The sequence below is a fragment of the Arachis stenosperma genome, chromosome 9 (genome assembly GCF_014773155.1).
Source record: "Arachis stenosperma cultivar V10309 chromosome 9, arast.V10309.gnm1.PFL2, whole genome shotgun sequence".
NCBI lineage: Eukaryota > Viridiplantae > Streptophyta > Magnoliopsida > Fabales > Fabaceae > Arachis > Arachis stenosperma.
Window position 1 is genome coordinate 23,442,848 of NC_080385.1, and position 11,070 is coordinate 23,453,917.

An 11,070-nucleotide genomic window follows, 5' to 3' on the forward strand; every position below is an offset into this window, starting at 1 on the left:
TTTCACAATAAAATAAAAACTAACGAACACATTATTTGATATATAGTAAAAAATTTTTGAGTAATAACAAATTTAATTTTTTTATCTCTTTAAACTAAATTAATAATTCTATTTGATATCTTGGCACTAAAATACACTATGAGTAGGCTACTAATAGTCTAATACTAAATGAAATAAAACATAATATATATATTATGGAGACCATTAATAATATTATTGATGCTTTGAGTTTGTTAAGTTTATAAATGGTCTTCATAGTGTATTTTAGTGCAAAGATATCAAATAGAATTATTAATTTAGTTTAAAGAGAGAAAAATTCAAAAAAAAATATTATATATCAAATAATGTGTTTATTATTTTTTATTTTATTGTAAAAATTATCTAGATTATAATACTAATATTATATCATAGGATTATTATTATTAATGTATTAACCGTATTTTAATATTTATTATTTATATATTTAAAAATTATATTTTAAAATTATATATATATATATATATATATATATATATATATATATATATTAATTTTGAGAATTCTAAATTCTAATCATTTACTTTTTATCATCATAACATTAGGATTTAGATTTTTCAAAATTAATATAATTCTAAATTCTAGTCATTTACTTCTTATCGTCATAGGATTAGGATTTAGAGTTTTCAAAATTAATATATATATATATAATAGAAGTATTTTAGTTATTTTCTATAATAAGGATATTATAATCATTTTCTATAAAAAATAAATTTAGATTGGTTTAAGATTTGATTTACCATTTTTTCGATCAAATTAATTTATCTGACCCAATTTAATAAAAATAATACAGTTTAATCGATTATATATATTAAATTTTAATTATTATAAAATATCTTAAAAAAAGCGTTTTAAACATTTTAATGACTCCCTTAATTTCTTGCTTTTCCGTTAGTTTTCTACTTTTCCTTTCTTTTCGTTAGCGTTCTTTTAGTCCAACCATGCAATTTTAAGTTACATTCCCTTTCCTTCTCATTAGATTATTTTAGTTGATTAGTTGAGACAACTTACAAGGATCGGACATTATGAAAAACTCCTCTCTTATATTTTATTGTTCAACCAAGGACTAGATCATATCACTGTATTCATTTTACTTGATGAAATGAATAAATGATTACCTTAGGGAAAAAAAAAAACTATATCTTAAGTTTAGTATTTATTACACTTAAAGTGTGTATTTCTTTATCAACTTTTATGGATTAAAATATTACATATTTTTTTATCGTGTTTTTCATACTCTTTTATAACACACTTCTCAAACATCATATTATTGTAACACTTTCCAAAATTTTGTCATTTCTGTAATTAAAATTTTTTTATATATATTACTAAATCAAAATATTAACTAATATTAATAAAAGTTAATTGCCAAATTATTTTTAAAATATTTAGACGTCGTGGTTAAAAATAATTTTAAAAGATGTTAATAATAAAATAATTTTAAAAAAATTTTAAAATTTGATAAGTATGATCATCGTCTTTTTTGAAATCTATTTCTATTAAACATAATGCTGATGTAACTACCGAAATTAGATAATCTAACTAATTCTAAAGATATATTACTTTAGAAACATTTTAAATTAATTTTTGCAGTGTAAAACGTAAAAATAAAAATCCCAAATCAATATTATTGTTACGGTGGGTAACCGGAGATGGATTGAACGGATGGCGTTGACTGGCCCAAATGTGTGAAGGAGGAAGTTTCCGTCTGAGTATGCAGCTCGGGAGACTCCGTCCGACTTGTGTTCACGAGTGAATGGGGGGTGGTACCTGCAAAGACACTCCGATGCCTAAGTTAGCAAGGGTGTGAGCAGGTCTAGAGAGTATTGGGCTTAGAGATACCTGAGGAGTGTCAGTGTACTTATAGTGGTGAGCCAATAACCACCGTTGAAGTAGTGCCGTATCTTTAGGGTGTTAACCGTCCCATTATCTTAGGGAGGTTAAGATATGGCTTTGTGAAGCGGTTAGAGAGATTTTAGGGGCGGTTACTCATTTGAATGAGTGCTTATCTGCCAGTTAATCTCATGTCCGACTTCTTTAAAGCAAGTCGTGGTGAACACCGACTTCTTATTTGAAGGTCGGTGCTTAGCTAGGCTTAATCTATTGGATTAGGCCTTTTAGTTGGACCTGGGCCCTTAACATTGGGCCAGGGTATGAACAGTGCCCCTACTTGAGCCCAAGATCTCTTTAAGGCTTGGGTTCAAGTATTTAACTCGGGTTCGTAGCCGACTTTCACGGGTTTTGAAACCGACGTGATTTTCGCGACCTTTTGTTTCTGACAGTTACGTCAATTCAAGCGTCGTGTCCGTTGGGGAAGCATTTAGGGATTGAGGGCTTTGGTAACGGTGCAATCTCATTAATGACTGCCTCGCTTTTACCATTATGCCCCTTAGTATGTTTATAAATACTTTCCCTCTCTTTCCTTCTTCCGTTTCTGCAATCTTTCAAACTTCTTCTCTCCTTGTTCGTGTTGTATTCTTGTGCTTGAAGATTTCTGCTTTTCCCAACCTTCATTTCTCGGATAAAGGTTAGTGTTTACTTTTTTCATGTCATGCCTTATGTTTGCATGCTTTTGGTTTTTGTGGGTGGATAGGTTGGTCTGTAGATTTTGGTTTCGCATTCCTCCCCTTTAGGGATCGTATTTTTTGATTTTCTTTTTCTTTTTCCTTTTTGTAGGTTACTGTCATTTTTCATTATATAAAGAAAAATGGCCTCTGTAGATGTTCTTTCTCAGTGGGTTGATGACACTGTCCTTGGGGAGGAACCCTTGGTCGATGCTGAGTTTATCACTCATCTTCGTACTCATCACCGGCTTTGTACTTCGGAGGAGGACGAGCCAAAATATGAGTTGATAGTCCCGGGTCCGGAAGACCGGGTTTGTTTTGGGAGGGCCGATGAGGCGGCTCCTCATTTTTTCTTTATGTATGAATGTATGATCACCCGCTTGGGTGTTTTTCTTCCCTTTTCGGATTTTGAAATATCTGTCTTGCACCACTGTCGAGTTGCACCTACCCAACTTCACCCTAATTCTTGGGGTTTTCTGAAAATCTATCAGTTTGTTAGCCATGCCTTGGACTTTCCGACTTCTTTGAGGATTTTCTTTTATCTCTTTCATATGACTAAGCCCTTTAGTGGGCTAAATAACAAACAACAATGGGTGTCTTTCCGAGCCATACAAGGTCGGAGAATTTTCACCCTTTTTGACGAATCCTTTCACGATTTCAAAAATTATTTCTTCAAAGTGCAAGCTGTAGAGGGTCACCACCCCTTTTTCCTGGATGAGCACTCCTCCCCTCGCTTTCCCCTTTATTGGTTGGCGGCCTCCCCTTGTGAGAAGTATGGTCTAGATGACCTTGACGAGGTGGAGGCGGCTATTGTGGGGTTTTTCCGAGAAGCGTGGGGGAGGGCCCCGTATTTAGATACGAGGAAATTTCTCCAGGGGACGCCGACTTTTATTCGGTCACAACTAGGTAGTGCATGCATTTCTCATTTCCGACTTGTTTCTGCCGGTTTGAGTTTTACCGACTTGTAACTTTTGCTAGTTGTTTCTTTTGCAGATATGGCAAGGAAGAATGCTCAGGAATCTTACCAACGAGTTCAGGAGGCTAAGGCAAAGTCCCGGGCCAGGTCTGGTGGTGCCAGGGCGATCGCCTCTCCTCCTCCTCCTCCTCCTCCTCCTAAGAACGTGGGTACTCCCTCTCAGCCCATTATAATTTCCTCTTCAACTTTGTCCCGGCCACTTCCTTCTGCCCAACTTCTTCCCGAGCCAGAAAAGAAGAAGCGCAAGACTTCAGAGTCTGGCTCTTCTTTTGATGGTGGGGTTAAGGCGGATGCTCTTGCATTCGTCCGAAAGAACATCTATCCTTTTATAAGTATGGATGATGTTTCTGTTCGAAACCACCTCACCACCATGGCCGAGGAGAGTTTTAGGGCAGCAGGTGTTTGTGGCAAACTTTTAGACCTTTTTGAGAAGACTCCCCTCAGCTCTTTGGGGGTAACCTCAAAGGTTGAGGAGTTGGAGGGGAGGCTTCTTGCTTTCCAAGATCAAGAGAAGGAGTTAAAGGAGGAGGTGGCCAAGTTGAGGGAGGAGAGGGATAGCCTTCGGGAGAAGGAGAGTAAGCTGCGGGCCCAATGTACTATGGAGGCAAATTTGAGGAAGACAGCACAGGATAGTTACCAAAGTCTATTTCAGGATCTTGTGGCTGTGAGGAAGGATTTGCTGAATTCTCGGAACGCATACACCGAGTTGGAGGACTCCATTGCTGATGGTGCCGAGGAGTCTTGGAGAATTTTCCTGGAGCAAGTCAGAGTTATCGCTCCCGACTTGGACCTTTCTCCTTTACATCCTGATAAGGTCGTCATTGACGGTGCTATCGTGGATCCTCCTGCCCCCGAGGTTGTTTCCAAGTCGGATTTGAAGACTCGGGGGCAGAGGATTATCGAGTCTCCTCCTCGTCCCAAAGACGCTCCGAGTTCTTCAGTTGTTCCTCCGACTTCCTCTTCAGCTTCTCTTCCTGGTCCTGGTCGCGCTCCTCCTGGCTCTGGTGGTGATGATCCGTCTACTCCTCTGCAGAAGTAAATTATTTTTTTATGGCTATATGGGGGCTCGGCCTGTGAGTCCCCCCTTTTTTGAACTCATTTACGTGTTGTTTGGTGACGCTTGAACAATCTCTTTTGGCCTTTTAAGGCCATTAACAAAATATTTTGGCTCGTGCCCTTTTTTGAATAAGGGTTTAAATTAACAAAATAAATACCCTTTTTTGGATAAGGGTTTAAGTTACCTTGTGTGTGTATGCTTTTCTAATTTTATGAATTCCCCTTGTCTTTTTCTTGAAAACCTTTCTTTTTGGCTTGTTTGTTTTTCGGAGCTTTTTCGTTTAAGGACTTTCGGGATATCCTTCAAACTTCTTCCTAGGTTTTCCTATCTCTTTTTGTTATTCCTCATACTCGACTTTTGTTTTAGCGAGTTCTTATGACTTAGGTTATTTTTGCGATGCGTTTTTCTTCTACTCGGTTCTACACTCCAATTTATGGATCGGTGTGTTTCCGAGCTTTCCTACTCGGAATATTGTTCCGACTTATGAGTCGGATTTGTTTCCGAGTTTTTACGATCGACTCATATAACCTCTTTACACCGACTTGTACCTCGTCGTTTTATCCTGACGACCATCTAGGTCGGTTCATGGGATTTTCACGTTTTGTCGAGCTTAAGTCGGCGCGTTTCGTAGAAAAGCTTAGAAAAATAAAGAAGGATATTATAAGAGATATTATGAATGAAAAAGATCTTTATTAATTTGGGGAGGTACCTTCTTTTGCTACTAAGGGTCTTGATAGCCTATTTTTCCCTTAGTCTCTACTATGATGCCTCGTTAAAAACCCTTCTCCAGAAAAAACCCTTTTTGGGAAAAAATCATGAAGTTGGGAAAAGAGTACATCAGGGAGTAGAGTTCGCTTTTAACTGTAGTACCTTTTCATATTACAAGCATGCCACGACCTTGGTAGCTCAGTGCCGTTCAGGTCGGTTACTTTATAATAACCTTTTCCTAAAACTTCATTGACTTTGTATGGTCCCTTCCAATTTGCGGCGAGCTTTCCTTCTCCCGATTTGTTGACTCCAATGTCGTTTCTGATTAAGACCAAATCATCTGGAGCAAATGTTCTTCGAATGACTTTTTTGTTGTACCTTGTAGTCATTCTTTGCTTCAACGCCGCTTCTCTTATCTGGGCACCTTCTCGGACTTCGGGGAGCAAGTCGAGCTCTTCTTTGTGTCCCTGTATGTTTCCGACTTCGTCATGGAGAATCACCCTTGGGCTTTGCTCATTGATTTCTATTGGAATCATGGCTTCCACGCCATAGACTAGTCGGAAAGGTGTTTCTCCCGTGGCGGATTGGGGTGTTGTCCTGTAGGCCCATAGCACTTGAGGGAGCTCTTAAGCCCAAGCCCCTTTTGCTTCTTGTAATCTCTTCTTTAGTCCTGCCAGTATGATTTTGTTGGCTGCCTCGGCTTGCCCATTGGCTTGTGGGTGCTCTACCGAGGTGAACTGATGTTTGATTTTCATACTGGCTACTAAGCTTCTGAAGGTAGCGTCGGTGAATTGGGTTCCATTATCCGTAGTAATGGAATAAGGTATCCCATATCTCGTGATGATATTTTTGTAGAGGAACCTGCGACTTCTTTGAGCGGTGATAGTGGCTAATGGTTCTGCTTCTATCCACTTTGTGAAGTAATCTATTCCCACGATCAAGTATTTGACTTGTCCTGGCGCTTGGGGAAAAGGACCTAACAAATCCATTCCCCATTTTGCAAAAGGCCATGGAGAAGTGATGCTAATGAGCTCTTCTGGTGGAGCCACGTGGAAATTTGCATGCATCTGACACGGTTGACATTTTTTCACAAATTCTGTGGCATCTTTCTGCAAGGTCGGCCAGTAGAATCCAGCTCGGATTACTTTTCTGGCTAGTGACCTTGCTCCGAGATGATTTCCGCAGATCCCGCTATGTACTTCCTCCAACACCTCGGTGGTTCTTGAGGTCGGTACGCATTTTAACAATGGTGTCGATATCCCTCTTCGGTAAAGGACATTTTTCACCAAAGTGTAATGCTGTGCTTCCCTTCGGATTCTTTTGGCTTCCTTTTCCTCCTTAGGGAGGATATCGAATTTCAGATATTCGACTAAGGGATTCATCCATCCGAGGTTCAAACCGACTACTTCAAGTACCTCTTGCTTATCTTTTGTTACTGAGGGTTCCTGGAGGGTTTCTTGGATCAGGCTTCTATTGTTCCCTCCTGGTTTGGTGCTTGCTAACTTGGATAGGGCATCTGCTCTGCTGTTCAGATCCCGAGTTATGTGTTTTACCTCGGTTTCTGCAAAGCGCCCAAGGTGCTCCAAAGTTTTTTCCAAGTACCTCTTCATATTAGGGTCCTTTGCCTGATATTCTCCGCTTATTTGGGAGGTCACCACCTGTGAGTCGCTGTATATCATCACTTTTGTAGCACCGACTTCTTCTGCTAATTTTAGCCCAGCAATCAAAGCTTCATATTCTGCCTGATTATTTGAGGCTGGGAATTCAAATTTTAGAGAAACCTCTATCTGGGTTCCTCTTTCATCTACCAATATTATGCCTGCACCGCTTCCCGTTTTGTTGGAGGATCCGTCTACATAGAGCTCCCATGTAGTCGGCTTTTCCTCTTGGTCCCCTGCGTATTCTGCTATGAAGTCGGCGAGGCACTGAGCTTTAATTGCTGTCTGAGTTTCATATCTCAGATCGAATTCGGAGAGCTCTATTGCCCATTGAACCATTCTCCCTGCAACATCCGTCTTTTGGAGGATTTGCTTCATGGGTTGGTTTGTGCGGACTCTTATTGTATGAGCCTGAAAGTAAGGTCGTAGCCTTCGTGAGGCTATCACTAAGGAGTAGGCAAACTTTTCAAGTTTGTGGTACCTTAGTTCAGGGCCTTGTAAGACCTTACTGATAAAGTAGACCGGGTGCTGTCCGACCTCGTCTTCTTTTATCAGGGCTGACGAGACAGCCCTGTTTGCTACGGATAAGTACAAAATGAGGTCTTTCCCTGGTACTGGTCGAGTTAAGATAGGAGGTTGGCTTAAAAATTTTTTGAACTCCTGGAATGCCTCCTCGCATTCAGGAGTCCATTCGAATTGGCATCCCTTTCTTAATAAGGAGAATAATGGAAGGGATTTTAGTGCCGATCCTGCCAAGAATCTGGAAAGGGCTGCAAGTCGGCCATTGAGTTGCTGGACTTCTCTCAAACAAGTCGAACTTTTCATTTCTAGGATGGCTCTACATTTATCGGGATTGGCCTCAATCCCTCTTTGTGTTAGCATAAATCCTAGAAATTTTCCTGCCTCCACCGCGAAGGCGCATTTTGCCGGATTTAGTCTCATCCCATGCAGCCTTATGGTGTTGAAGACTTGTGAGAGGTCGGATAAGAGGTCGGCTTCATCCTTGGATTTTACTAGCATGTCGTCGACGTATACTTCCATCAGGGTTCCCAGGTGAGAGGAAAACACTTTATTCATCAACCTTTGATATGTGGCCCCGGCATTCTTTAATCCGAATGGCATGACCACGTAGCAATAGTTAGCTCGGAGCGTGATGAATGATGTTTTCTCCTGGTCGGGCTCATACATTGGAATTTGATTATATCCCGAGTAGCCGTCCATGAATGACAAGTATTGGTACCCCGAGCTGGAGTCCACTAGGGTATCAATACTTGGTAGGGGATAAGGGTCCTTAGGACATGCCTTATTTAGGTCGGTATAGTCGACGCACATTCTCCATTTACCATTCTGTTTTTTGACTAGCACTACATTGGCTAGCCATGTTGGGTACTTGACCTCTCTAATAAAGCCGGCTTCCAGGAGCGCCTGTACTTGCTCTTCTACTATTAGGGCTCGTTCTGGGCCGAGCTTGCGTCTTCTTTGTTGTACAGGTCGGGATCCTGGATAAACCGAGAGCTTGTGGGACATGAGCTCGGGGTCAATCCCAGGCATGTCGGAGGCCTTCCAGGCGAAGAGATCGGAATTATCTCTTAGGAGCTTAGTCAACCCTTGTTTTAGAGTTTCCCCTAGGTTGGCTCCTATATGAGTGTTTTTCCCTTCCTCTTCACCAACCTGTATCTCCTCGGTTTTTCCTCCCGGTTGTGGTCGCAGCTCTTCTTTGGCCTTTGCACCGCCGAGTTCTATTGTGTTAACTTCTCTGCCCTTTCCTCTTAGGTTTAGGCTTTCATTGTAGCACTTTCTTGCTAACTTTTGATCTCCCCTTACCGTTGCTATTCCCGTTGGGGTCGGGAATTTCATGCAGAGGTGAGGGGTAGATACCACTGCTCCGAGTCGATTGAGGGTAGCTCTGCCGATTAGAGCATTATAAGCTGACCCCACATCGATGACTATGAAGTCTATACTCAGAGTCTTTGATTTTTCCCCTCTTCCAAAAGTGGTGTGGAGGGGCAAAAATCCCAGTGGTTTTATTGGCGTGTCTCCTAATCCATACAGGGTGTCGGGGTAGGCCCTTAATTCTTTTTCATCTAACCCTAGCTTGTCGAAAGCAGGCTTGAAGAGAATGTCCGCCGAGCTTCCTTGGTCTACTAGGGTTCTGTGGAGATGGGCATTTGCTAGGATCATAGTTATTACCACTGGATCGTCGTGTCCAGGGATTATTCCTTGCCCATCTTCTTTTGTGAATGAAATGGTAGGAAGGTCGGGTGACTCTTCTCCGACCTGGTAGACTCTTTTGAGATGTCTTTTGCGAGAGGATTTGGTGAGTCCCCCTCCCGCAAATCCTCCTGAGATCATATGGATATGTCTCTCTGGGGTCTGCGGTGGTGGGTCTCTTCTGTCCATATCATCTCGCTTTCTCTTTCCGTGACCGTCCGACCTTTCTATGAGATATCTATCAAGCCGACCTTCTCTAGCCAGCTTTTCTATCACATTCTTAAGGTCGTAACAGTCGTTAGTGGAGTGACCATATATTTTATGGTACTCGCAGTAGTCGCTGCGGCTTCCCCCTTTTTTATTTTTAATGGGTCTAGGGGGTGGCAGTCTTTCAGTGTTGCAAATCTCTCTGTATACATCCACTATAGAAACTTTCAGGGGAGTATAAGAGTGATATTTCCTTGGCCTTTCGAGACTGAGCTCTTCTCTTTTCTTGGTTTCCCTTTCCCTCTCTTTTGTTGAGGGAGGGGGCCCAGGTCGTCCACTCGGGTCTCTTAGTTTGGCGTTTTCCTCCATATTGATGTACTTTTCAGCTCTTTCTTGTACATCACTTAGAGAAACGGGGTGTCTTTTAGATATGGACTGTGAGAAGGGACCTTCTCTGAGCCCATTGACTAGCCCCATTATGACTGCCTCTGTGGGCAGGTCCTGGATCTCCAAACATGCTTTGTTGAATCTTTCCATATAGGCTCGTAAAGATTCTCCGACCTCCTGTTTTACTCCCAGGAGGCTCGGTGCATGTTTCACCTTGTCTTTTTGAATTGAGAACCTCATCAAAAACTTCCTTGAGAGGTCTTCGAAGCTGGTGATCGATCTTGGGGAAGGCTGTCGAACCACTTCATCGCTGCTTTCGATAAGGTGGTCGGGAAAGTCTTGCATCGCGTAGCGTCGGAAGCATCAGCTAGGTACATCCGACTTTTGAAGTTGCTTAGGTGATGCTTTGGATCCGTGGTTCCATCGTAGAGGTCCATATCAGGGCTTTTGAAGTTTCTCGAAACTTTTGCCCTCATTATGTCCTCGCTAAAAGGATCTTCTTCACCTAAGAGTGACTCTTCTTGTTCGTCGCGGGAGTTGTGATTCTTGAAGGAAGATTCCAGCTTTAAGAGTTTCCTTTCTAACTCTTTTCGCCGTTCCATCTCCTCTTTTAGATACCTCTCTGTTTCCTTTTGTCGCTCCCGCTCATGTTCTAACTGCTCCAGGCGGCTGTGGACTAACCCCATTAGTTCAGTTATGTGGGATGGTCCGCTTTTTTCCGATTCTCGCTCGACTGAGGGGTTTGCCTTCGGGTTTTTTACCCCGGAGGTGCCTTCTCTCTGCTGATCGTTAACCTCTTGGTGGAGGGTTAAGTCCACATTGTTATTACCTGCGTCCAGATTCTCTTCTTCGGAATCTGTTTCCGCATGGCCTTCTTCGTGGGATCTATCCGCCATCAATGGATGATCTCTCGGGTCCCCGGCAACGGCGCCAATGTTACGGTGGGTAACCGGAGATGGATTGAACGGATGGCGTTGACTGGCCCAAATGTGTGAAGGAGGAAGTTTCCGTCTGAGTATGCAGCTCGGGAGACTCCGTCCGACTTGTGTTCACGAGTGAATGGGGGGTGGTACCTGCAAAGACACTCCGATGCCTAAGTTAGCAAGGGTGTGAGCAGGTCTAGAGAGTATTGGGCTTAGAGATACCTGAGGAGTGTCAGTGTACTTATAGTGGTGAGCCAATAACCACCGTTGAAGTAGTGCCGTATCTTTAGGGTGTTAACCGTCCCATTATCTTAGGGAGGTTAAGATATGGCTTTGTGAAGCG